Here is a 26,448-nt window from a genome sequence, read left to right on the forward strand (position 1 = left end):
TCTTTCTTTCTCCTCTCTTTCTTTTCTTTCTTTTCTTTTTCCTTCCTTCCTTCCATTTTGTCCTTCCTTCTTCCTTCCTTCCTTCCTTCCTTCTTCTCTTCTCTTCTCTTTCTTTATTTTTTGAAGGAGCAAGGGCCAAGAATATAGAAACTCTTTTATAAAACAGTGATCCTTCCTGGCACATTTGCTGTTTAATTATGATAAACAATGTGAGATATAAGTTTATAGAAAAACATGAGCAAATCACTCAGGTGGTGCCATTCTCTATTCCCTGGCCGTTAAATGGGACTACAATAAAGCTCTATCTCCAATGCAAGTTTTCTCACAATTAGTAGCAGATGAGGAGGCCAAAGGGGAGAAATCATGGCTGGTTAGGTCATGCATATTTAGTAGCACAGACCATTGTTAAAAGTGAAAAGCAACGTTATAGTATCTGGTGCCTGCTTGGGAAAATGAAGAGCAAGACAAGGTCACATGTGTTCTCCTGCTGTCATCAAGACTGGCACTCCTTCTTTTCTCTCTTTGCCGCCCATCTTAACGCATCTCTACCTTATTCAGCTTTCGTGGTTAAACTCAAATTCCACTTCTTCCTTGAAAACTGCCCTCCTGTCTCCATGTGAAAGCATCCTCCCTACAATATGACTGTATCTTTCTTCTGGTACTTAATGGGTTCTATACTATGTAATAGCTAAGTAAGTACAAGTCCTAACTCTCCTACTTACTCTCAACTCTTAAAGGTCTGATTTCTGTTTGTATTAATTTTCTGTAAAACTTCACACAAACCTGGGCAACATAGTGAATGAGACCCTGTCTCTACAATAATAATAATAATAATAATTAGCCAGGCGTGGTGGCACACACCTGTGGTCCCAGCTACTCAGGAGGCTGAGGCAAAAGGATCACTTGAGCCAAAGAGGTCAAGACAGCAGTGAGTCATGTTCACACCACTGCACTTCACCCTCTGCAACTGAGTGAGATGTGCTCACATTCCATAGACTGTTTCAACTTTCATCTCTGTTTCCCTGTTTCTAGCAGGCACTTCTATGATAGCATTAACTATATTGTATTATTGTATTGTAAAATTCGATGATCATATCTCTCCCCAAAACTGTAAGCCCTTTTAGAGTAGCACCTACCTTAAAATAGATGCTCTATAAATGGCAAGCAACTATTTTCTGAATGAATGGTCATTCTCAGAAATTTGTAGTATATGTAGTATGTTTGTCTTTTGTCTAAAACAAAATGGAACCCTCCTCCAATGAAACTCTTCTATATTCATATTCGATTAAGTATTAGGTAATATCAAACTAACTTCACCATTTTATAATAGCCCTGCTGCAGGGAAAGACAATGCATAATTGTCCTAGAGAATGAGGCCATTTTCAGCCAGCTGCAGTGGCTCACACCTGTAATCCCAACACTTTGGGAGGCTGAGGCAGGCAGATCACTTGAATTGGGAGTTCAAGATCAGCCTGGCCAACATGCCAAAATTCTGTCTCTACTAAAAATACAAAAATTAGCCAGGCATGGTGGTGCATGCCTATAATTTCCAGCTACTAAGGAGTCTGAGGCATGAGAATCGCTTTAACCCAGGGGGCAGAGGTTGCAGTTAGCAGAGATCACACCACTGCATTCCAGCCCGGGTGACAGTGAGACTCTGTCTCAAAACAAGCAAACAAACAAACAAACAAAAAGAGAGAGAGAGAGAATGAGAATATTTCTTGCTTAACCTTGCCCAAAGGACATAGGTCATCCAAAGAGGGTTGAATTTTAGGGTACTGCACAGAGCCCAGAATAGAAAAGAAGTGTGAAAACTGGCAAGACATCGCAATTTTCTACAGGTATGTAAAGCTCAAACTGAAAAAGAACATTTTTGAGAATTTTAAGAAGTACATGTGAAGGATGCTCTGACATTAGGTTTAGTGAAGGAAGGGTCAGAGATAGACCAAGATCACTTTAGCAACCTATAATTTGGTTTAATTGATCGAGCAGGGAGAAGAAAAAAGGAGAAACAGAATGAGGAGATGGTGACATTGACAAATATAAAATACTGTAACATAAATTACTGTAGCTTTGCTTTGAGTAGTACTGGAAAAGTTTGTTATACTAGGAAATAGTCATATAAATGGAAAGATGGCTTTTCATGTCTTTTATGACTTGTTGTAAATGATTAATTAAATACTCTGAGTGTTTCATTAAATATATGCATTCCTTCCAAATTAAAGTGTGCAGAGACTCGTTATAAATAAATTCATTGGGTGAATGAAAGGAGCATTTACTTCTAAAGGAATATTACTGGCAAATTTCATTCTTGACATTGATTAAATAGACTAAATTTATTTTAATGGCAATACGAACAAATTACAAGTCTAATTAGTTTTCTACTTTAGTATTTTTGCATTATTTAGTATATTTATAAGTGATCCAACAATTTTAAGAATTTTACTACGTAAAAAGCATTTTGTAATAAAATGTGAAAATAAAAGAATGAATAAAACATGGTTCTCACTTCACTCATTCTCTACTTTCACACTTCATGGAACAATTTTAAGTGCCTACTCTGAGCAAACCCTTTTCCTGAATGTTGCAGGTAATAGAAAGGAAAAATAAGACTTGTTTCTTCCCTCTAAAAGCTTGAAATGTCATGGGAAAAACATATGCACAAAATAACTTTAATATAAGACAGACTTTGGTAAGTAAGTGCTAAAATAATAGAGGTACAAAGTGCTTGGGGAGTATAAGAAATGGAGGGATTAAGACTGATGGGGAGGGATCAAGAAAGGCTTCTCGGAGGAGGAAGGGTTTGAGCTTGACCTTGAGAGATGGCTGGAAATTTAACAGGAGGTTCTGGGTGGGGGAGGAGAAGAGAAAGGGGTTGTGTGGTCTCTGAGTTGCTGGGTTGTTCTATAGAGGGGTTTTGGTGTGTCTCTGGACAATTTTGAACTGTCACATGGAAGAGATGTGTCACACAGAAAATACACAGAGCAACTAGTAACTGGTCTCAAAATACAGCCATGTGACTTCAGAGAAGAAACCGTATCAGGCCTGAAGTGTGGGCAACAACAGTGACAGGTATAATTAGACATTGAGCAGATCAGTGTTTTTTGATTAATAAGCTTGTTCTTCCCATACATTAACTCATGGGCCTGAAAGGAACCTCAGGAAGTTACTTAGGTCACCCCTGACTACGTTTTTTTAAAAATTATTATTATTGTTCCCTTAGCCTCAGTCCTATAATATGAGCTCTTCAAATGCTCAGACCCTTGGGCTCTACATGAGGACCAATACAACTAGTAAAATATAGTAGTGGCAGCAGTTAAAGCCACCTTGTGATACCACGATTTTGTAGCCGTATTGATAACATTGTGTGGGAACTGAGACAAGGGTTTTGTGAGTCTTTCAGGGCTGCCCTTCTTTTAGACAGCCCCCAACAAGTTACAGCTTCTGCTTGGGGTAAAAGCTGACCACAGAACTTATTCACAATGGCTTCCACCGCCTTGCCTTAACAAAGTTGATCCCTATCTAGCTACCAATTAGAAGTCTAAAGTTACAGAATGCTGGCACTGGAGTAGTTGTTAGGATTAATCTAACCCAATCCCTTTTGTTCTTCATTTTACAGTGGAGGGAAGAGAATCTTAGGGGAAGTGATATGCCCAAAGTCACACAGTTAATGATTGGCTTACCTGAACCAGAACTAGAATGTAAATCTCTAAGTTTCCTAACTTTCAAATTAGTTTCTCTCTCCTGCAGCGTACTGCCTTCTTTATTTGCATCAATAGATGTAGGTGTGTCTGTGCATTAATATTTCTAAGAGTTTGACTTAAAGCATTCAGTAGGTGCCCAGAGAATAACGTATGTTAAGCCAGAGAAGTAAAATGCATTGGATCAAAACATTCTCACTTGGAAAAAACATTAGAATCCTGGGAATTTCTTGAAATGCAAGAAAGCTCAGCCTCCAGGACTTGCAGTGTAAACACTGTGGCTAATTTGTTGAAGTGAGATGCCATTGATGATTCCCCCTGCCTTGAGAGATGACAGGGCTCCTTTGCAGAACAAAGCCGATTGCTGTAGCAGATTGCTAGGGGAAGGCAGATTGCAAAAAGTGATCAGGAAAAGATAAGACATGTTACCGAGACAGATCATTTTTCTTGAAGAGGAGTTAAAAAAAGACACTAAAAAGGAATTCTTCCCATAAAGTTTGTCTTTCAGAGGGCAACCATTTCCACAACTCTGTTCCTGCCTAAAGAAGCAGGCTATAACCTGGAGCAAAGCTTGGAGAGGCTAGTACATCAGTTTTACAGAAGCAGTTCGGAGAATAGTGAATATGGATAATACAGATAGCAACCCAGACACTTGATCCATGAGTTTGCTACATCAAAATTGGACAAGAATAACTTTCAATAAAGTTACTTTCCAGTGACCTGTTATTTTAAAAAGTGTATCCTTATTAATAAAAATGATACTTTGATACTGGGTATATAACCAAAGGAAAATAAATCAATCTACCAAAAAGACACATACCCTTGTATGTTTATCACTGCACTATTCACAATAACAAAGACATGGAATCCACCAAGGTGCCCATCACTGGTAGATTGGATTAAGAAAATGTGGCACATATACATCATGAAATGCTACAAAGTCATAAAAAAGAATGAAATCATGTCCTTTGCAGCAACGTGGATGCAGTTGGAGACCGTAGTACTAAGTGAATTCACGAAGGAATAGAAAGCCAAATACCACATGTTCTCACTTACATGTAGGAGCTAAACATTGAGAACATATGGACATAAAATGGGAGCGATAGACACTGGGGACTACTGGGAGGAGGGCGTGGGTTGAAAAACTACCTATCAGGCACTATGTTCACTACCTTGGTGATGGGAGCTGTACTCCAAACCTCAGCATGATGCAATATTCACATGTAACAAACCTGCATGTGTACCCCCGTATGTAAAATAAAAATTGAAATGAAAAGAAAAGAAAAGAAACCAACACCATGAGGTTTTCAGCTCCCCCATAATCTCCATGACCCTCTTTAGTCCTAAATAAACATAAATGTAAGTAAAAATAAATAAGTAAAAAATAGAGATGACACTGTTTCTCCACTTATTTTCTTATCAAAGAAAAGTGGCCACAAGCCATTCTGTAGAATAAGCTGCCTTATAAGAGTTTTATCCTTTTGACATGATTTGATTTGAGGCTGTCCTTCTTTTCATTTGCTTTTAAATTCTATGTACAATAGAATAATTCAATTCCATGGGGTATTGTAAAACTTCTTTCTAAAATTCTTGTTTCCATCCATCAGTAGAGTACTTTTCTTCTATTGCTACAAAATAATTTTTATTCTGATTCTACACAAAAATGGCAAATCAGATGTTAGAGCAGAAAGCTACCTTAGCAACCATCTGCTGCGACGTCCTCACGTTCTAGATGTAGTAATGTCCAGGGATTTCTTGATTTTTGGTGGCTCACCCAGGGGAAGAAGGGGCATAACTCTAGCTAGGACACACCTTCTGCTCCTACTCCTATGGGCTTTCACTGCCAGAACATTCCACCTTCATTAGAACAGCGCCTTAAATTATGTTTGTCTTAGGAAATATGCCTCACTTTTCATATTTTAATGCACTCACTTTCAAGGACGTTTTAGAAAAAACATGAAATGCCTTTTAATTTTAATTTTAATGAAAGGTGAAAATTTCTTTCTATATTAAATTCTAGTTAGGAGAGCTACTATTCATAAGTTAGTTATGTTTGTTTGTGGCTACATTCGTCAGATTTCGAATATACTAATTCTGGGTAGTAAACAACTATGAAATCTTAGTGGGTTCAACAATAAAGTTTCACTTTTTGGCTGAGGATCTGTACACTGGCAGGCTCTAGGTGAGTTCAGGTTTGCTCCACCTAATTTCTCACTCTGGTAGCTGACTGGGACTTGCTTTTTTCATGGCAGATAGCAAATGCCCAAGAGCACAAACGAGACCACGCAAGCGCAATGAAGCCTCTGCGCAGAACACATCTGCTCACATCCCATTGGCCAGAAAAAGTCACATGGCAAAGCCTAACCGCAGGGATGAATGCCTTGTCGGCTCTACAGAAGCACTGCAAAGTTATATGACAAGGGAGTGGATGCAAACGCTTTTGTAGGGTTAGCATGGAGAATTGAGCCTAATATTCCAACCTACTACTTGTGAAAATTAAAATGGAAATTGTTACTTTTCTCTAGAATTGGAAATTAAACTATTGAATTATCCAAGATGCCTAGATTAAGACAAAACTTTTTTTAAAATTTAATTTTCTGAATGCCTTTGGTTTTCTTGTATAATCTAGTAAAGTTTAGGTTATTTAGATACTCAGTAAATATTTGAGGGATACATAAATGCTGTGTCCACTAAGAAACTGCCCCTTTTGTAACATTAGTTCATTCATCCATTAAGGACTATGTATTGAGTGCCACTATGTGCCAAGCACTACAGTATTTATAAATGAGTGAAACACATCAATGTACAGAAAATAAAAATGCTTCCTGTGTGGAGCTTATGTTCTGACAACATATTTTTCTTTAAAAAGAAAAAAATAATAAGCAAAACATATTGTATGTTAGTATCTGATATACACTTTATACAAAATCAGGCTAAAGAATTAAGAGGGCTAAGGTGGGGTTAGCGACTGGCTGCAATTTTTCTGTAGTGTAAAAAGGGGGTACAGGGTAGATCTTACCAAAACTTGACATTTGAGCAGAGACTTGAAGGAGGTGAGGGATTTTTCCCTCTGTTCCCCATGTAGCCATAGAGATTCATGAAGGGTCTTCAGTCAGAGAGCATTTCAAGTGTAACTCTTGGAAAGGGGGTGGCGGAGGGGGCCCTAACAGGGCAGGGTTTGGGAACAGCCTCCACCCCCTGACACCCCAACCAGAGTACTTCCAATTTCAGCTGTTAGATTTAGCCCTAAGATTTCTATTGAGGAATACCCTACCTTTAAAAAATAAATGAATAAATGCCTTAGAATACTATGCTAGATTATGAACTCATCCAAAGTCAAAGATCTGGCTTAAGATCTTGATTAAGAACATTGAAAAGTACATTAATAAAATTTATTTATTTATTAGTGATGGCTCAATTTCTCAATAGTCAACTGCCCCAGGGCTTGGTCTATAGCCCTGTCTCCTGCTTACAGTTTTTCCTTAGATATTTTATTCAAGCCTTAAACACCATCTATATGCTAATGACTCCTAACTTTACATCAGTCCTGACTCTTCAACATGACTCCAGACAGTTCCCCTTGGATATCTGATGAACAATCTCAAACTTAACATGATCAAAATAAAACTCAGGATTCTGCCTCCTCCATCACACCACTACTTTTTTAATTGTCCTTATCTCAGCAAATGGGGCCATCACTCCTCCTATTCCAGCACATGCATCTCCAAATCCAAAATATGTTTTATATCATCTCACTTCTCTCCATCTCCACTCTTGCTTAAGCCCCATTATCTCCTGTGACAACTACTGTTATGACCTCCTATCTGGTTTCTCTGTTTGACAATTGATTATTTATGCTGCAATCGGTAATCTTTTAAAAATATATATCATGTCACTCCCCTCTAATGCTTTCTATGACAATGAGGATAAAATCCAAACTTCTTGCCATGGTCTACAAAACCCAGCGTGATCTGGCCCCTGAATATGCCCTGCTTATATGTCCCTGATCTCTTTCTCTTTTATTTGCCTACAGAGCTTTCCTCTCCCACCGGTCATATTTTGAGATGGTTGGTCTCCACGAATGATCTATGTCTCAACTTAAATGTCCACTTTTCAAAGAAGTCTTCCCTGACCCTCCAGTCATCTGTATCACCTCACCCTTCATACTACTTATCACTGTCCCCAGTTATTTCGTTAATTTATTTATTTACTTGATTATTGTCTATCTTTGACCATCAGAATATAAGCCCCACTGCAACAGAGGTTTTGCTGACATATTCCAAGCACCTAGAATAATAACTGACATATAATAGGTGCTCAAAAAGGATTGACCAAATAAATGATGACTAGGATCGGTGCTTTTTCACTGACTAGATGTTACTAGAAAAAAGGAGAGGGCGCCATGGCATTGAGTGTGATGATAGGTATGGTGATAGGAATTTTTGGTTTCAAAGCAAGGCAAAAATGAAAAAGAAATGGAAAGTTAGAGAAACAAGTTTTCCCTGCTGTGCAGTTGTAACTGAGTCTGGTCCCAGATTTTGGTCTTCTTCACAACTCAGGCCCATTTAATATATTACTGCATCTGCTAGGTTCTTTGATTGCAGACAAGAGAAACTCACCTCTAGACACTTAGGAAAAAAGAAAAGAAAAGAAAGGTTTAGAACTAACACATAGAACAGAAATGAAAACACAAGTACCAGGTCTTAGTATAGGAACTTGAGTAGTTTCAAGGAAGTTGGGCCAGGAACAAATGGGACATTTTCTTCAGGCCACTGAGGTCGGGATAAAAGAAGTGCACCAATATTCACTTTTTCACACTTTACCCAAGTTTTATTTGTGGGGCAAAAATGTCTGACATGGCTTGAGTCCTGAGCCTACCCCAGGATCCAGGCATGGAGTGAACCCCCACCACCATAAACTCAGTGGACTGTTATCAGGATAACAAGTAATGGATACTAGACAGGCAAATACAACAGCTGTCCACTCCATTCCAGGAAATAGCATGGGGTGAGGTGTTTCATTTTAGAGGGTTATAATCTAGTTTGCAAGGAAATAAAACTAGAGGTCACTTATCTCAATGAAGGAAATGTATTATTACTGGGAAAATAAGGCATCCTTCCTGTTAACCAATGAGAAAACTAACAGAGATTTATTCCTAGACATGCATTTTCTCTCCTGAGGCCCATTTTAAGGATAGTGTTTCTCATCTTCTGCAAACTGTCAGCCGGAACAGGACCTCTCCTACCTTCACAGGGGCATTGCTTATCCCTAACTGCAGAATTTCCTCTGTTCTCACCAAACTGCCAGATTTCACCTGGCCAGCCACTTGGCCAACAAAATTAAGTGGTAAATTAAATAACTCTAACCATAAGCCTCCAGCAATTCACAACCAACTTCGTGTGTATGTGTGTGTGTGACTGTGTGTGTGTGACTGTGTGTGTATGACTGTGTGTGTATGTGTGTGAGAGACTGTGTGTGTGTGTTAGGTGGGAGTGGGAGGCTAGAGCAAAAGGTAGGGGAAAAAAAGAGAAGAAAACTTAACGATAAGTCTCAACAATGTAAAAGCAAAGAAGACATCTCTATGGTGAAAACATATTCTTTCACCTAAAGTTCATGAATTAGGGGGCAATCTGCCTAGTCAGAGCTAGATTTTGAACTGTAAGTTATGATTGATCACATAAAATTCATCTTTATGGTAATAGATATTAATTTATATACCTATTTGTTTCTTTAACAAGCATTCATTGTGTGCCAGCAGTGTTCTAAGCATGACTGAGGGAGATGGATGTGTTTCTTACTCTCTTGGGGCTGGCAGGGTAATGGTGGTCATGAGGCAGGTGAAATAAACAGCGGCTTGGAAGGATCCTCCTTGTCAGGGGATGAGTTGGGGTTGCCATTGGCTTCTGTCAGAGAGAAAGAACATGAAGCCTTCAAAAATAAACTGAGCTTCAAGGAGAGAGAATGCTATACTTGCTAACCGAATGGAAGCATGCATCCAGAAGAGAAAGGGTTCAGAACTAAAAGGAGTCAGAATGTCCTATGAGACTGGCTAGGAACAAGGGCTGTGTGAGTGGCGAGAGGAGAGCAGCTTAGCGCAAATCCAAAGCCAGAGTCGGGGAGCATAGAAAAGAAGGAATTCTTCCTACAGAGATCTAGAACTAAATGGGACACAGCAGGAACAGGGCCAGGTTTGATGGGCAAAATCCCATGCTCATGACCAAATTATAAATACAAAATCAGGTTTGAAAGTGTGTGTTACTGTAGAAAGAGAAATCACAATGCATTACACATTTTTAAAAGCTGACAAATACCCCAAATATGACAAAACCAGGAAAAAAATATACTAGCTGCTTTAATTAACTGCCTAGCATACCCCTATTACTGCTTGATGTGCTTTTATACTTATTTTGCTAAATTTTTTTTTGGTTGTGAATTTATTGGCCATTCACTTCTTTGCAGGAAAATGACTTTGTAATGTAGTTATCTATACAGTGAACAGAACAATAATTCATTCTTTATTCTGGCATGAATGATTACAATTTGGATTTTTTTTTTTTATTTTTGGTGATGTTGACTAGGTATAGATCTAGTCACTCTATATATCTGAAGATTGGAAGAACTTTCACAGAATAGCTTCTGGCTTTGTGTTTTCAACCTTGTTTCTCCTCCCCAGTCCCTATACTCCTGGTGCCAGGCTGATATGGTGCAAGATATATACTTACTATAGGACTTCTGTTTATGCACCTTTGTGTCAGCAAAGTAGGTAGCAGGAAAGTTGCTGGAAACCATTCCAACACCGAGAAGGATAGAAATAACTTAAATCTACACACAAAAAAGTGCCTGTGAACCACAAAAATACATCCCACTAAGCCTAAATTAAAGTAAACTTCCCCTTAGCTGAATGCTAAACATGCCCATGGCCACTCCAGTATCACTGAATGTTAGGGAGAGTAAGACAGAGTGGAAGTTGAAGTAGAGAGACAGTGATCTTAACTGATTATAGGTACCTACTGTTTTTTCACAAATTTTATTATCCATGTGATCATGTGAACACATTGCATGAGCCCCTCTCAGGGCCTTGGAAAATCACTGGTCAAGGAAAAGGCCTTGAAACTTGTCAGATTCTGGAGCAGGCTTTGGTATTCAAGAAACCTCAGAATAAGGCTTGAAAAGAAAAAAACAGCAACAGTTCAGAATAACAAAAGGGAACTGTCATGCAGTGTTATGATCTGAGAAAGAGGCCTGCTACCTAAAAAGGAGGAGAAACGAGTGAGATTTTGGAAAGGTTCATAGGGTTTCCACCAGTGCCAAGGTTAGCCAGAAGGCCTGAACTTGGACTCAGCTGTGCATAACATGTTACGAGGGAACCCTGTATCAGTTATCTGATGCTGCGTAACAAATCACTCTAAAACAGAAAGGATTAAAACAACAATAAGCATGTATTATCACACACAGATGATACACATATTATAATTATGAGGCTTAGGTTCTGGGAGTGGCTTAGCTGGGAGGCCCAGGCTCACTCTCACATCTGGCAAGTTAGTGCTGGTTGTTGACCAGGTTCTTTGCTACATGGACCACTCCACAGGGCCGCTTGAGTGTCCTTATGACATGGCGGCTGGCTTCCTCAAGAGTGAGGGATCCAAGAAGTAAGGTGGAGGCCTCAATGTCTTTCACCACCAAGTCTCAGAAATTTCACTGTCATTTCTGAAAAATTGTATTCGTTACACTATTCAGCTCCATTCATTGTGTGAGGGGACAACACAAGGGTGTGAATACAAGGAGATGGGGATCGATAAAGGCCATCTTGGAGACTGGCTTGCACTGACCCTTTGCACTGTAATGTAGTTTAACTTTGTATAGCAGCAGACAAAAAATATGGAAATATTGATCTAGCAAAATGTGGAAAAGACCTAACATCCCAGGAGCTTGTGTGTGTGGTTGGGTGTTGCTGGGGGTGGTCAGGCAGAGGTCTCCAAAGATAGCCCTTGGCAGAATTCTGACTTACGAGCAGCATATAAATATAAAGAGCAACTTTATTTCATAGATGAGTATCTTGGACATAGGAAAGGAAAGTGAATATTCCAAGGCCACATTGCCAGTCAGATTCAGAGATGGCAGAACCTTGACTACTCCTAATAATGATAATTTAAATACTAGAGTGTTTTCCTCTGTACCAGGTACTAGCCTACGTTTTCTGTGTATATCATCTCATGTAATTACTATAGCTAAGGAAGTGGAGGCACTAAGAGGTCTAGCAAATTGCTCATGGTCATGTAGCTAGTCATGGTAGAAATGGCATTTCAACCAGTCTGTCTGGTGTCCGAATTCCCTTTCTCCACCTCCACATCCCACTCCTTCCAAACCTTCCATTCTTTTAAGTCTGTCAAGTTATCTCCTTTCTATAATCCTTCACCCTGTCTTCCCTGATATACCTCATTCCCAAGGAGAAGTCTTCTGTTTGGGGATGCCCTAAGGGGCCCTGCTTTACCAGAACTCCCAAACACCTTACAAATTACTCAACATAAGTATGAACACAGTGAGAACATAAGTAGAACCCAGAAGTAAAATCGGGTTCTAAACATTTCAGACAAACAATGCCAACATGTGTGTAATATACCGAAGTTTAGCTTTAAGTTTTCAGAGCAAAACTTGGAAGGAGGCTCCTCACTAAACCAAGGCCCCCACCCCAAGCCAAGTATTCTAACACCTAATAGCCAAAACTGATGGAGCACTATATGCTTGCCATTGTTCTATGTGCGCTACCTGTACTGACTAATTCTAACTTTTTTAATAGCCTCATAAAGTAGGTATACCATTATTATCTCCATTCTCCATTTTTTAATGCAATTTATCCACAAGGTTACACACTAGGCAAGTGGTAGTTCTGGGATTTGGACAAAGTCTGGGTGAAGAATCCACGCTTCTGTGCAATTTGCTCATCTTTGTCTTTTTTCTTTCAAGTCTGCTGTTGCCCTGGAGGTGCTGTCAGTGGAGTCTAAGATTTGGTCCCCTTGTTCGTCAGCGTTCATCAGTCAGAATTCTTGAGCATCTGTCACAGTGAGATACTGCGCTAAGCACTCAGCTGAAGAAAACAGACACAGTCCCTGTCTTCCTTGAGTGTGCATTCTAGTGGGAGCAACAGACCTTAAACGAGGTAATAAATATATTTATTTAAAGTTAACAACTCAACAAATAAGGATAGCTTAAAATTATAAGAAATGCTATGAAAGTAAAAAACAGGGTCCTCTCATAGATGATCCCAGGAGGATCTATTTAGACATGGTTTGGTCAGTGAAGTCTGATAGCGAATTTAAGCTGATAGCAAATTTAAGCTGACACCAAAAGAATGAAAAGCTTTAAAATGAGTAAAGGAAGAGGCATTTCAGTTAAACATGGAAGACACAAGACATTCTTCCTTACCTTTCCACAGACCCTTCTAAAATTGCGTATAAAAGGAACTAATGAGATAGAAACTCAGAAGGACAAAGAAAACAGGTGATGAGAGAGAGAACTGTGATTGCAAAGAGTAAACATATTTTTGGAAGATAAAAAGTGGAAGGAGGAGTGAGCAAAAGTAAGAATGCTGTACACCAACTGTGAGCAAGCTGGATGCCAATGTCAAAGGAGCCAAATCACAGCATCAACCCCTCCTAGTAAGTATCAGCCATTGATGGTGCCTAGTCTGTGGCAGGTAAGGGTGGAGTTCTGGGGAGAAATCAGGAGAATGGTTTAAAAGTCAGTATAAAGCACATTGAAACCCCTGGACCCTCTCCTCCCTCTCCTCTACCCAGGACCAGGCAAGTGTTCCTCCTCACCCTGCCAGGATGCCAGAATCTTACTATTCTGTAGAGAAGTTGAACTGGAGTGGCTCCATACCCAGGATGCTGGCCCCAGAAGAAGTGGAGGTGCAAAGGAATAGGGTCTAAGCACAAGTGTAGACATTGAAATATATGATTTCTATTCCTTCCAGCTGCACCAACCCTATGGGTTGGGGTTATAATCCTGTGGTAGTATCGTTTGACTTTTTAAAACCGTATTTTTATTCCTTTTATAAAAATTTTACTCACACATACACATGCACACACGTGCACACATACACGTATTTTTTTTTTTAAGAAAAGTGGAAAAGCGTTTCTTGCGGAGGAAACAGCCTGTGTGAAGGTCCTCACCGTTGCATTCAGGGGAGTGACAAGGAGGACCTGGCAGTGCAAGAGCAGCGGTAGGAGGAGGACATGGGGAGGATGAGGGTGGAGAGAGCGGGGTAGGAGGAGGACATGGGAAGATGAGGTTGGAGAACGTGAGGTCAGACGCTGCGGGACCTTGTGGACCATCTGAAAAGTCTGAGTTTTCTTTGAAATGTAGCCATGAAAGGTTTTTAAGCCATGGGTAACATGATCTTATTTAGATTTAAAGAGTTACTCTAGTTGTATAAAGAATAGTTTGTCATATATTTAGCTGGGTCTTCGCATGAAAAATTATATATCCCAGTACTTTAGAGCGGAAAGGACCTTCAAGATCATTTAGTTCAACCCTTTCTTTTAAAAGATAAGCAAACTAAGACACAGAAAATTTATGATTTGCCCAAGGTCACAGAGCTAATAACTATGTGAGGCTTTTAAACTAGGAGTTGCAGGGTAATAGATTTTACTTTTAAGAAATCTTTCTACTCTATATTTCCTTTGGCCAGAAGTGATGTCTCCCTTTTCTGAACTTTCATCTCACTTTATTTTTCTCTCCTATGGTGCTTATTCATTTATTACCTTGATCATAGTTCTTTGTGTTCTTGTCTTGTCTTATCTTCTTTATGAGACTATAAAAGCAATCCCTGGAGAGCAGGAAGTATGTTCTCTACCTTACGCATCTCCATAGAACATTGCCTATGGTAGCTGTTCAGTCAATGCTTGTTAAGCAAATGGATCAATGGACAGGTGATGCATGCATGAATGAATGAATGAATGAATGAATGAATGAATGAATGAATGAGTTCTCCATATGCTATAAATACTGAGTGTTTACTGACTGAATATGCACATGTAGATTATACTCTCCCTGATTTATCATTCTAGGCTACCTCCTAGATATGTTTTCATTCATTTTTCTCTTATATGAACATAATGGAAAGTGGTTATTTTTAATCAGAAGAAATGAGGTGGCCTAGAAAAATATCACATTTCTAAGTCAGGTAATTCTTTCTTCCAAGATTATCAGCAGAGAGAGTCTCTCCACACTCCCCACTCCCTTCCTCCCAACCCCACTGACTGGGTTTACATTTTCTTTCTCAACACATGATCCTTTGGGAGCTTATTTCTGACCAGAATTTTTTTTTTTCAAGAGATGACTGAGACTGCCCATAAGAAACTAACCAAGTGTCCGGGGTAAAACAGTGATATCACAAAGGAGAAAGATACTTTACTTAAGGTTAAAAAAAAAAAAAAGCAGGGCTCTAACTATGCCCTCTCCAGCAGAGCAATATACGCACATCCAATGAAAACTAATGCTGCCAATAGTGGAGAAAGCCCTGAAGGAGATTTGGGAGCCATGGGTGATGTCCCTGCCTTCAATATTGACTTGTTCAATGGCTCTCTCTCTCTCTCTCTCTCTCCCCCTTGATTTGCTTGTCCATAAAATAGACATAAAATTTGCAACAATTGGTCATAGGTCCAGTTTCTCCTACCACAAAATGCCCCCATTAATTCTGTCCATGAAATCAGTCAGACTGGTTTCGGGGATAATTATTACATTTTTGGACTCACCAATTTGGCATCTTGCACATACATAGTCAGGCGCATGTTGAGAATCTTTGCCGGAGATGAAGTTATACAATGTATTTTGGCTCCCTGCATGAAGAAACAAGCTTCAGGGCATGGGATGTGATCATCTAAGGTCTCCACTAAGGCAATCGGCACTCAGAAGACAAACATGACTCATTGTGTATGGGACCTCAATCCACTGTTCACAAACTTCGGTTTGAGGGTTGGGAAGGTCTGGAAAAGATTCTAGTGTAAAGCCTAATTCAGAAGGGTACAGATTGTTTTCTTTGTAAAGTGACACATGTCAGTGTTGTGAAACAGTGGAAACTGGAAGGAAAAGAAAATCTTGTGTCAACTCTCACGGAGTCATCCTGCTGCCCCGGCTACAGACATCGCTTGCTTTCTGCTGCTGTGCTCCACTATTACAATGAAGCCACTGTCCTCAAATAGTTCCAGCTGCCTCACCGTATTAGTTATCTATTGCTAGGAAAGAAGCTACCCCAAAAGTCAGTGGTTTAAAGCCACACCATTTTATTATTTGTTCATGAAATCTGTAATCTGGGTGGGGCTAAGCGGCAATTCTGCTGGTCTTGCCTGGAATCACTCATGCAGGTGGTATTATCTGGAGTCTCAACTGGGCTAACTCTCAAATAATACAGAATGACTTCATGACTTCATTCACATGCATGTCACCACAGCTGGGATGGTTGAAACAGCTGGGGCTGGTCCGGCATCTCTCCCTCCCTCTCTCTCACTCTCTCTCAGTGGTTTCTCCAGCAGTGCAGCCGACTACCATTACATGGGGACTCCAGGCTCCCAAGAGCACAAAAGCAGAAACTGCCAGGTTTTCTTAAGGTTCATGTCTCAAACAGCCACAGTGTCACTTCTGCAGCATTCTATTGGTTACAGCAAGCCACAGGTCAACCCAGATTCAAGGAGAGGGGAACAGATCCCATATCATTACGCAAAGAGTGGCAAAGAATTTCCAGACACCTTTTATCTACCACAACCACAATTACATGGTCAGGTCTTGCAGGGTAAAGGAGCATCTAGTGACTTGCCCAACCTTCTCCCCAGCCACACACTTCCCCTGGTTCCTCCTTGGATGCTCCGCTCTTACAATGCAGCCTTCACTCCAGGGCTCCGGGCCTGTTGCTTTTACTTTTCTGTCACTACCAGCCAACTTCTGTCTACTGACTTTCTCTCCACCTCATAGTTTTTGATTATTCATGGGCTCTGCTGCTCCATGGCATTATTGCCATATGGCTTCTACTGCTATAAAAATTAGTAGTGTGCAGAAAAGCTTTAACAAAGCAAGCCAGAGACTGCTAGCCTTAGGAAGACCTGCTTGCAAGGCTGATCCTTGGCTGGCATCTAGGAACTTGGATTTTGAGGGGTGTGTTAGGGTTCCCCAGAGAAACAAAACCAATAGGATATGTGTATGTGTATATACATATACAAATATATGTGCATATTTGTATACACATATACACATATATGTATATACATATACTCACATATGTACATATATGTGTATACAAATATTTGTATACATTTGTATATTAGTATACATTTGTAAATATATGTGTATATTTGTATACATATATAATATGCATGTATATGTGTATATTTGTATGTTTGAGATCCAGGAGAGTAGATAGTGCATTTCCAGTGTAATGGCTGGGGGTGGTCAGATGCAGTGGCTCGTGTCTATAATCCCAGCACTTTGGGAGGCTGAGGCGGACAGATCGCTTCAGGCCAGGAGTTCAAGGCCAGCCTGGCCAACAAGGTGAAATTAGCTGGGCATGGTGGTTCACGCCTATAGTCCCAGCTACTCGGGAGGCTGAGGCGTGAGAATCGCTTGAACCTGGGAGGCAGAGGTTGCAGTGAGCCGGGAACACACACTGTACTCCAGGCTGGGCGACAGAGTGAGATTCTGTGTCAAGAAATAAATAAATGAATAAAATAGAAATAAAACATAAAAATAAAGACTGGCAGGTGGAGACCCAGGAGAGCCAATTCAGTCCAAAGGTGGCCTGCTAAGAATTCCCTTCTGTTCAGGGAGGCCAGTATTTTTGTTCTATTCAGGCCTTCAACTGATTAAATGAGGCCCATCCACATATTGGAGGGCAGTCTCCTTATTCAAAATTCACTGATTTAAATGTTAATCTCATCCCAAACCCCACTCCAAGTGAATACATAAAATTAACCATCACAGGAGGGTTTCCATTATTCCCAGAAGTGATAAGAAGGCTCACTGCGCTTAAACTGTTTGTACAAGCAATGTGGTTTGTGCTGGACACCTGCTTTCATGATTCCCATAAGGAATAAGGAAAGGAATCCCCAGTCTGGAATTTTATTACATGCTAGGCAGAGAGTGCCTATGTAATCAGCCCCCAATAAAAGCCCTGGGCACTGAGTCTCTAATGAGCTTCCCTGACGGACAACATTTCATACCTGTTGTCACAACTTGATGCTGCAGGAATTAATCGCATCCTGTGTGACTCCGATGGGAGAGGATTCTTCGAAGCTTATGTCTCGTTTCCTCCAGATTTTGCCCCATGCACCTTTTCCTTTTGCTGATTTTGCTCTGTATCCTTTTGCTGTAATAACTCTTAGCCCTGACTAGGACTCTGTGCTGAGTCCTGTAAGTCTTCCTAGCAAATCATTGACCCTGGGGATAGTCTTGGCAGTCCCCAATACAAGTAGGAAAAGGGAAAATTATATCACTAGCACAGGTCTGTTCTCAATTGTTAATACAATTGAAACAAAGATGGAGATTATTTCATAATAATTAGAAGTCTTATCTGAAGGTAAGGGACTATCTATATGAGTGTGGCACTCTGCTACACACCACAGACTAGTCAAAGGGTATTTTAGGAACACAAATGAGTGACCAAAGCTTTGTAGAGTGGGAAGGTTATTTGAGTGAGTTGGAAAAAGGAGAAAAAGGAGGTGGCGGAGCCCAGTGTTTGAGAGTTTGGACTCTGGAGACATGGCTGAGTCCTGAATAGCTGCACTGGCTACTTCCAAGTTGTTAATCAACATGAACTTAAAGGTCAAAAAGTATAACGTGGCTTAATAAAAATAATGACTAATACTTGTCAAATGTTTATCACATCCTAGGAACTTTGTGTATTTACTCACTTAACCCTCATAACAATCTTATTAGGTGAGTGTTATTTTAATCTCTATTTTGCAAATTCAGAAACTGAGGTCAGGAAAAAAAGGTCTTGCAAATACTCACAACAGAAGAGTTTTGAGACACTTAGCTGAGTTAACACATGTAATGCCCTTGGGAAGTGTCTAGAGCATTAGAAGCATTCAATAAATATTAACTATGATCTTTTAAAACAGGGGCGAAAGAGAGAAAAAAAGGAGAGGAAAGAGAGAAGTTGGGACCAAGGGTCACTATAAGAGCAAAGCAGAGGAATGGACTGTAGCAAAGTACGCTTCATGAGTAATGAGTGGAACAATGGGCAACAAGCAGTGAGTGAATCCTCCTGGGTGCCAGGTATTGGGCTAGGAACTTCAGCCCTGGGCAGCCAAGGAAGCATGCTGGATTGAAGAGTAATAGGAAACAGGGAAAGATTTAGAGGCACCTGACTGTCATTTTAGCCCTTATCATCTAGGGCTGTGATTCTCAAATTGACACAACAGTGTCTTAGAAGCCACAGTACTATTTGCAGGCAATATGAAATAAACACATATACTCACATTGGCTTGTGGTCAGGATAAGTAGTTTAAGAAAAAAAGGGAGAGGTGTTTAAAATAGAGCATAATTTAAAGAACTAAACTTTTTTATGTAAATGAGTGACACATCACTATTATTTGGTTTTTAGTAGCTTGAGAACTACTGTATTAGGTAGTGGAGAAAGATGAATGGTTGGGAAAACAAATCTGGCTTAAGGCATAGAGTTAGGATGGAAGTTGGGGCAAGAAAAATGGCTAGCAAGCTGTAGCACTCATTTGAGCTTTTAAAAAATGCAAGTCAGTCTCAAGGTGAGTTCATGAGTAATGAAAGGAAATAGATGAGTAGAAGATCAATGATGTAGGAAAAATGAATAATATTTTATTGTATACAAAGACCCAGGTTCAAATCACTTCACTAATTATCAGCTTCTGACTTCTCTGAGGTTGTCCCTTCATCTACCAATGGAATTGATAACAAATACTTTAGTGCGGCTGCTGTGAAGATTGGATCAAATAAAAACGTGAATGTAAACTGACACTTGATATATGGAGGCCATTCTCATGTAATCCTCCCACCTCAGCCTCCTGAGTTTGTGGGACCACAGGCATGCATGACCACACCTGGCTAATTTTTGTATTTTTTTTGGTAGAGGTAGAGATGGAGTTTCACCATGTTGTTCAGGCTGGCATTCTCATTCTTAATGATACTTGCCTGAACGTAGGAGAATGAGGAGACAGGAGTCAAAGATGGCTACAAAGGTTTGACCCCAGGTGCTTGGGGAAACGGATGATCCCATGGAAAGCAATAGGAAAGGCAAGACTAATCCAGTCCCGAAAGAAGATGGATTAGTTCCACTTTAGGCACATTGAATGAGGTCCAATTTGGCAAGTTTACTTTGCTGAAAAGAGAGCTTTTAATAAGTAAAGTTTTTTTATAACCTTAGAAAAAGTGAACATATATTATTTTTTCCTGTTTGTGACATGTTGAATGCCCTTCATTGTCCTGTTATCTTTAACTGTAGTATATGGAAAGAATTTTAAAAACAGATTTAAGGGTTCTAAGAAGGAAATCTTAGAGCCCAGGATAAATTGCACATAACTTGTGACATACAGACTACAATGGGGTTTTTATGTGCTAAACTGTGATTATTATATGACTATTTAGATTTGCAGTGATTAGATTATTTATTTATTTATTTATTTAACTTATTTATTTTGAGACAGGGTCTCACCTTGTTGCCCAGACTGGAGTGTAGTGGTGTAATCATGGCCCACTGCAGCCTTGACTTCCTGGGCTCAAGTGATCCTCCTGCCTCAGCCTCCCCAGTAACTGGGACCACAGGCATGCACCATGATGCCTAATTTTTGTATTTTTTGTAGAGACAGGGGTTTTGCCATATCATCTAAGCCTGTCTCATGATTATATAAATTAAAATGTACCATGCATGCGTGGAAATATACTTCTTTGCCCTTCTGCAAATAGATCATTCATGCCCAATTGGGAGTACCATTTCACATGGTACTACCATTTGGAATCAGGTAGTCTCAGCTTTGAATATGAGCCCTGTGTGCAAAATTGAATAAATTTTTTCAAATTCTCTGGGCCTTAATTTTCTAATATGTAAGAAGAGATAAAAATAAGACCTATTTTACAGGGTTCCTGTGAGAATTAAATGAGATTACATTTGGCGCTCACACATAATTGGCTATCAATAAACATAGAGTTCTCCATCCGTTTGACCCCTGTATAATGGCATTGATGCTATTGGCTGCAGAAAAAATTACAGATATAATTTGAGAAGTTTTAGAACCACATTTGTATTCTGGCTTTTGTCTTAGCTAATGGAAGATGATGTACAAAGAAATAATCTAGTTAAGTCTGGACTTGGTGACTAAGTTCAGAATAGAAGTTTTAATAAAAAGCATGCTTTGTTAAGTTTTGGTAAAGCACATACCAGGTTGTACCTGTGAACTTATTCTTTTAAGTTTTGATACTTTATATGTCTTTTTATCAATAAGCATAATATTCAAATCTTCTAATTTAGAGACATTTTGCCACTTAAAATACAGAGTTGGAAAATTATGGATTTGATTGATATCTCCTTAGAAAATGCCAGCCACGCCTAGCAGCGACATAATAAAAAATGTTGTTGACCTAATGGCAGCCAAGTAACTTACCTTTTTGAAAATTAGCTTCATAAATAGAAATTCATAACACACTGGTCTCCCTGACCCTGCAGGTCTCCATGATCCATGAGCACTACCTGTAGCACCTAGAATTTATGCCTGGTTCTAAGTAAACCTGGGTTTACTTGTGTAATACCTGTCTTTCTCCCTGGGACATAAGCTCTGTGATGGAAGGAAACATATTTGTCTATTTCATCACTAGTTCCTAGAATCCAATGCGATGCCTGGTGCCTCATAGGCACACAATAAGTGTTTGTGGAAGGATGAAGGGAGGTGGAGGGAGGGACCTAATACAGTACTTGGAAATGCAGTCAGTGCTTTAAAAAAGCTTGTTTAATGGATGGAGTAAGTCACATTTCCTGTTTTTCTCTTAGTCATATACTTTGTAGGACAGAACAAATATATCTTAGGCCACAAAGAACAGTCTCAAAGTAAATGCATGCATATTAATGAAAGCTATATTTATATTATAATACTAACATTTCATTGAGTGCTTACTATGTACCAAGTACTATGCTAAGCCCTTTGTATGCATTAATTCATTTAACTATCATAATAACACTATGGGAGAATTTCCACTGGACACATGAAGAAACTGAGGCTCAATGTAGTTTTATAAGTTTTTATAATATAGCTAATAGTGGGAATGGGATTCAAATCCAAGCCTGTCAGTCTCCACCTCCATAAGGATTTGAGAGTACCTTACAGTGGTATCTAAGTTGTCACTCACAGCATGAGAACCAGATTGGTAGGGCCTCCTGGGTACCCATATCTGCTAAGGGAGGCCACACCTGCTTAAGTACATGGGGACAGCCCTCCTGGGCCCACACAGCCCACATATGACAGGTGTCCTTCCAAGTGTCTAGCCACAGTATAGTACAGAACTGATATGGGTTAGGCTTGGTGTCCTCACCTGAATCTCATCTTAAATTTTAATCCCCATAATCCCCATGTGTCAAGGGAGAGACCAGGTGGAGGTAATTGGGTTATGGGGGTGGTTTCCCTTATGCTGTTCTCGTGATAGTGAGTTCTCATGAGATCTGATGGTTTTATAAAGGGTTCTTCTTCCTTCACTTGGCACTTCTCCTTCCTGCTACCTTGTGAACAAGGTGCCTTGCTCTCCCTGCACCTGCTACCATGATTGTACATTTCCTGAGACCTCCCCAGCCATGTAGAACTGTGAGTCAATTAAACCTCTTTCATTTACAAATTACCCATTATCAGGCAGTTCTTTATAGCAGTGTGAAAACAGACTAATACAAGAACCAAAGAGGTATGTGGCAGAAATGAATGGTTAGGCACAATAAAGAAAGTTTGCCCTCAAAGAAGACCAAAACAAACACAAATCTGGAAAAACAAACTGGATCCCAAGGGTCAGGGAAGTGCTGGGGGCAAGTGCGTTGCTATAAAAAGGGGCCATGGGAACTCACTACTGTGGTCTCAGAAAGCTAAGGAAAGGCATCTTGGGTCAGAAGATGATTGAGAAAACACATCAAGAAAGGACCTTCTACATAAGGCATGACTATTTCTTCTTCGCCCCCATCCTAATCCTATCCCTATACCAACATATGCTTTATCTCCTCCTCTCTTTCTTTCTCTCTCTCTCTCTCTCTCTCACACACACACACACGCACACACACACACACACCACACACACACACACCACTGCTGTTAACATGTTCTTACATGCCTGAGGTTGCTGGCTTTTGCTCTTCATACAAACATCTTTAGAAAACAAGGTTAAAGTGTCTAGATCTAAGACTGAACAAACAGTGCTTATGTTTCTGTCTCCATCTTGAGAGTAAGAACATGTACTTCATGTCTTTTCTCTCTCCCTCACTGCACCTATTACTAGATACCATATGCTCTGCACGTACTTGGCACTCCATAAATGCTTGCTGAATGGCTAACTTTTCCCATCTCCCCCACCCTTTCCTTCCCACCCCAACAGCATGATTTTAAAGATCTGCTGCAGAGCTGTGGGGAGAGGTTTAAGATCCGTTTTGACAAATAACCCTTATGGGTGTTTAAAGCCAAAAGATCGAATATTTAAAGCAGAAATATGAGCTGTGACTTCATGGGTGTTCTGTGAAGAGATGCATAAAGCTGTACAAATAGATAGCCTTTCAGACAGGACATAACAGACCCAGCTTTGTGCGTTTGCAAATATACAGAAGAGAAGAGCCCAAACTTAACTTTCAACCCTGTATTTCCTTCTGAATCAGTTTAAATAGGAGAATGAAGGTAGTTAAATCTTCTATCATTTTAAAAGATCTTACAAATACTTTTGGCTTTAAAAGCTTATGTCACTGATTCATAATGTAAGAAGAGACATTAAAATTATCCTCCACCCTCTCACCACCATCACCACCCCCAGACAGGAAAACACAGGCAAAAATGAGACTGGATTCCCTGGGAGTGGTGGGAGCAAATTGATTGCTGTTAAAAAAAAAAAAAAAAAAGGGTTGGGAGAGGGTGGTGCTTTTAGACTCTCAGGCGTGAGATCTTGGTGCCGGGAAGTGTTAAAGGACTAAAGCAAGGATCTAGAGTCAGCAGATGGTTGCAGGAACACAGAGGGACACAAGCACATGATGGCTCTGGTGGATGACTTCATGAGGGTGTAGAGCGTAGAACGGAAGAGAGAATTAGTCCCAAGAGAGAAGTCAGTATGCTCTGAGCAGGCCTATTGCTCCATTGGTCACACTTTCTCCAAAGGATGTCCAGAGTTCCCTGGCTGTTTAGGTTAAAACAGCAGAAACAAGAGCACACCCTGCCCCTGCTCCAGCTCCAGCTCTGACCATCCTGTGTTCTCTTAAAGCGGCTGACTTGAAGAAAAAGTGAATGTCTTGAGTCCTTGGCTCTTACACCTATTCTACGATCCAGAAGTGATTTCGGCAAGTGGAATCAGCTTGATATATACCACTTTTGTTTTAAGTACAACTATATTAAATGGAGCAATGTTTGTCCAGTGGCCGAAGAGGTTACCTGGAGCTAAGGGTTTGTAGGATAGTTGTACTCAAATATATTCAAGTACCTAGCAACAGAAATTAAATTGACCTTAAGAACCCTTGGTTATATTACTAATTTTTACATGGCTAATATCAGAAGTGTGTCCTATTTTCAATTCCTCTTTTGTTTCCATTTCATGTAGATATAAAATAGATCAGTAACTCTGAATTCTATAGAAAACATATTTGTCTAAGGTTATTGACCAGATAAGAGAAATTTGGATAAACACACAATGCCTTGGTTTTCTTGATAATGTGTTATGTTTACAGAGAACCTTCTCATTTTCTTCTCATGTGACTCTCAAAAATCTCTAGAATGGGAATTATTATGACTCCCATTTTACAGAGGAGGAAATAATAGAAACTCAGAGAATTTTACTCAATTGTTCATTTGTGCAACCCTATTCTTTGGGTCACAATTTTATGCTAGGCAATAGAAATATAGAGATGAGAAAAAAAAAAAAAAGCATGACCTGTAGGAGCTCACCATCTATTATGTAGAACACATAAGTAAACAAAACATAAGCACGTGATCAGTACTAGGTTAGGCAGATGGACTAGATACAATGATGGAAAATGGAAAGAATCACCAAATTTGCCTGGCTGTGAGTAAGTAGTCTTCACAAAACTGGAAGCCCTAGAGGTAGTTTTTTTTTTGAAATGGAGTCTCATTCTGTTGCCCAGACTGGAGTGCAGTGGCATGATCAAGGTAGATCTTAATGAGAAAGAATTTGCTAGAAAGACAAAGCATAAGGTGGAGGAGCAGCAAGAGGCAAGGCACAGAAGCACAGAACTATGTGATCAGTTCAAGGAATAACAAGCAGTTCAGCATCGTTGTAAAGTAGAGAAGGAAGGAAAATGACAGCGTTTGCTTTAGGAATAAGTCTGCCTGTGATGAACAAGGAGGTTCTAGGTTGGTGAAATGAAGTCTTCAGGAACTTGGAGTTGTTCAGTCTTTGTTTCAATACACATGGCCTCTATTTCCAGGATCTCTTCATACCTCCAAACGACTGCTCTAGATTCACTCACCATATCCATATTCGGCGCAGCAGGAAGGAGAAAGGGGAAAAAAAAAAAAGGAAAAAAAGACATGCACCAGCTGTCTTTTAAGATTTACAGGAGCTGCTGCAAGACACTTCTGCTTACAGCTCCTTGGCCAGAGCTGGTCACATCGTCACACCACCTGCTGAGGACTTTCAATAGACTCCGTTATGATGACCAATGAGCTCAGTTAAAAATGTGTGGCTATATTGATAAAGAAAAATGAGAGTATGAAATTTGGAGGACAACTGCAAGTATCTGCCACTGAGTGGAAAGAGGAAGTTGATCATAAAGGATTACGAAGATCATTGAATTAACTATGAATCATTGCTTTGAAGCTCCAACTTTGCCCTCTGGCCAATGGGAGGTCATTGAAGGGTTTTGATGGAGGACTTTGGATGACCACATTTCCATTTATCATTAGGATGGATGATAGACTGGAGAGGGTAAGATTGCAGACAGAGAGACCAGTTAGGAGATTGTTATGTTGATCTTGGTGAAAGATAATGGAGGTCTCAACTAAATAGTAGTAGAGAGATGGGGTAAAGGAAAGAAAGGGCGAAACACCAAGATTGTTACTTATCATGCTAGGTAAGTAGTAAGGGGCAGAATTCGAACCCCAATCTTTAATGCAAGTCCATGTACCATGAGATTCATCTGTTTTTTAAAAAATGTTTTAATTGACAAATAAAAATTGTATATATTGTGGTGTACAGCATGATGTCTTAAAATATGTATGCATTGTATAATGTCTAAATCAAGCTAATTAACATATGTGTGACCTCACAAATTTATTTTTTTATGGTGAGAACATTTTACTACTACATCTACTCTTAGCAATTTTCAAGTATACAATACGTTATTAACTATTATTACCATATTGTACAATAGGTCTCTTGAACTTATTCCTCTTGTCTAACTGAAATTGTATATCCTTTGACAAATATCTCCCCAGTTCCCACTGCCCTCATCCAGCCTCTGGTAATGAGATCAACTTTTTTAGATGCCACATATAAGTGAAATCATGTAGTATTTGTCTTTCTGTTCCTGGCCTATTTCACTTAA

General features: G+C 39.7%; 1 long non-coding RNA gene across 1 annotated transcript in view; it reads right to left on the reverse strand.

Annotated features, from left to right (window-relative positions):
- Window positions 1-25,571, reverse strand: part of LOC105537088 — a 135,487-nt gene extending 109,916 nt beyond the window's left edge. The window contains exon 1 of the long non-coding RNA XR_001005669.1: window positions 25,232-25,571. This is a non-coding gene — a long non-coding RNA (uncharacterized LOC105537088). The remainder of the gene's footprint in view (window positions 1-25,231) is intronic.
- Window positions 25,572-26,448: the final 877 nt, after the last annotated feature.

Source organism: Mandrillus leucophaeus, unplaced genomic scaffold (assembly GCF_000951045.1).
Source record: "Mandrillus leucophaeus isolate KB7577 unplaced genomic scaffold, Mleu.le_1.0 Scaffold169, whole genome shotgun sequence".
Lineage (NCBI taxonomy): Eukaryota > Metazoa > Chordata > Mammalia > Primates > Cercopithecidae > Mandrillus > Mandrillus leucophaeus.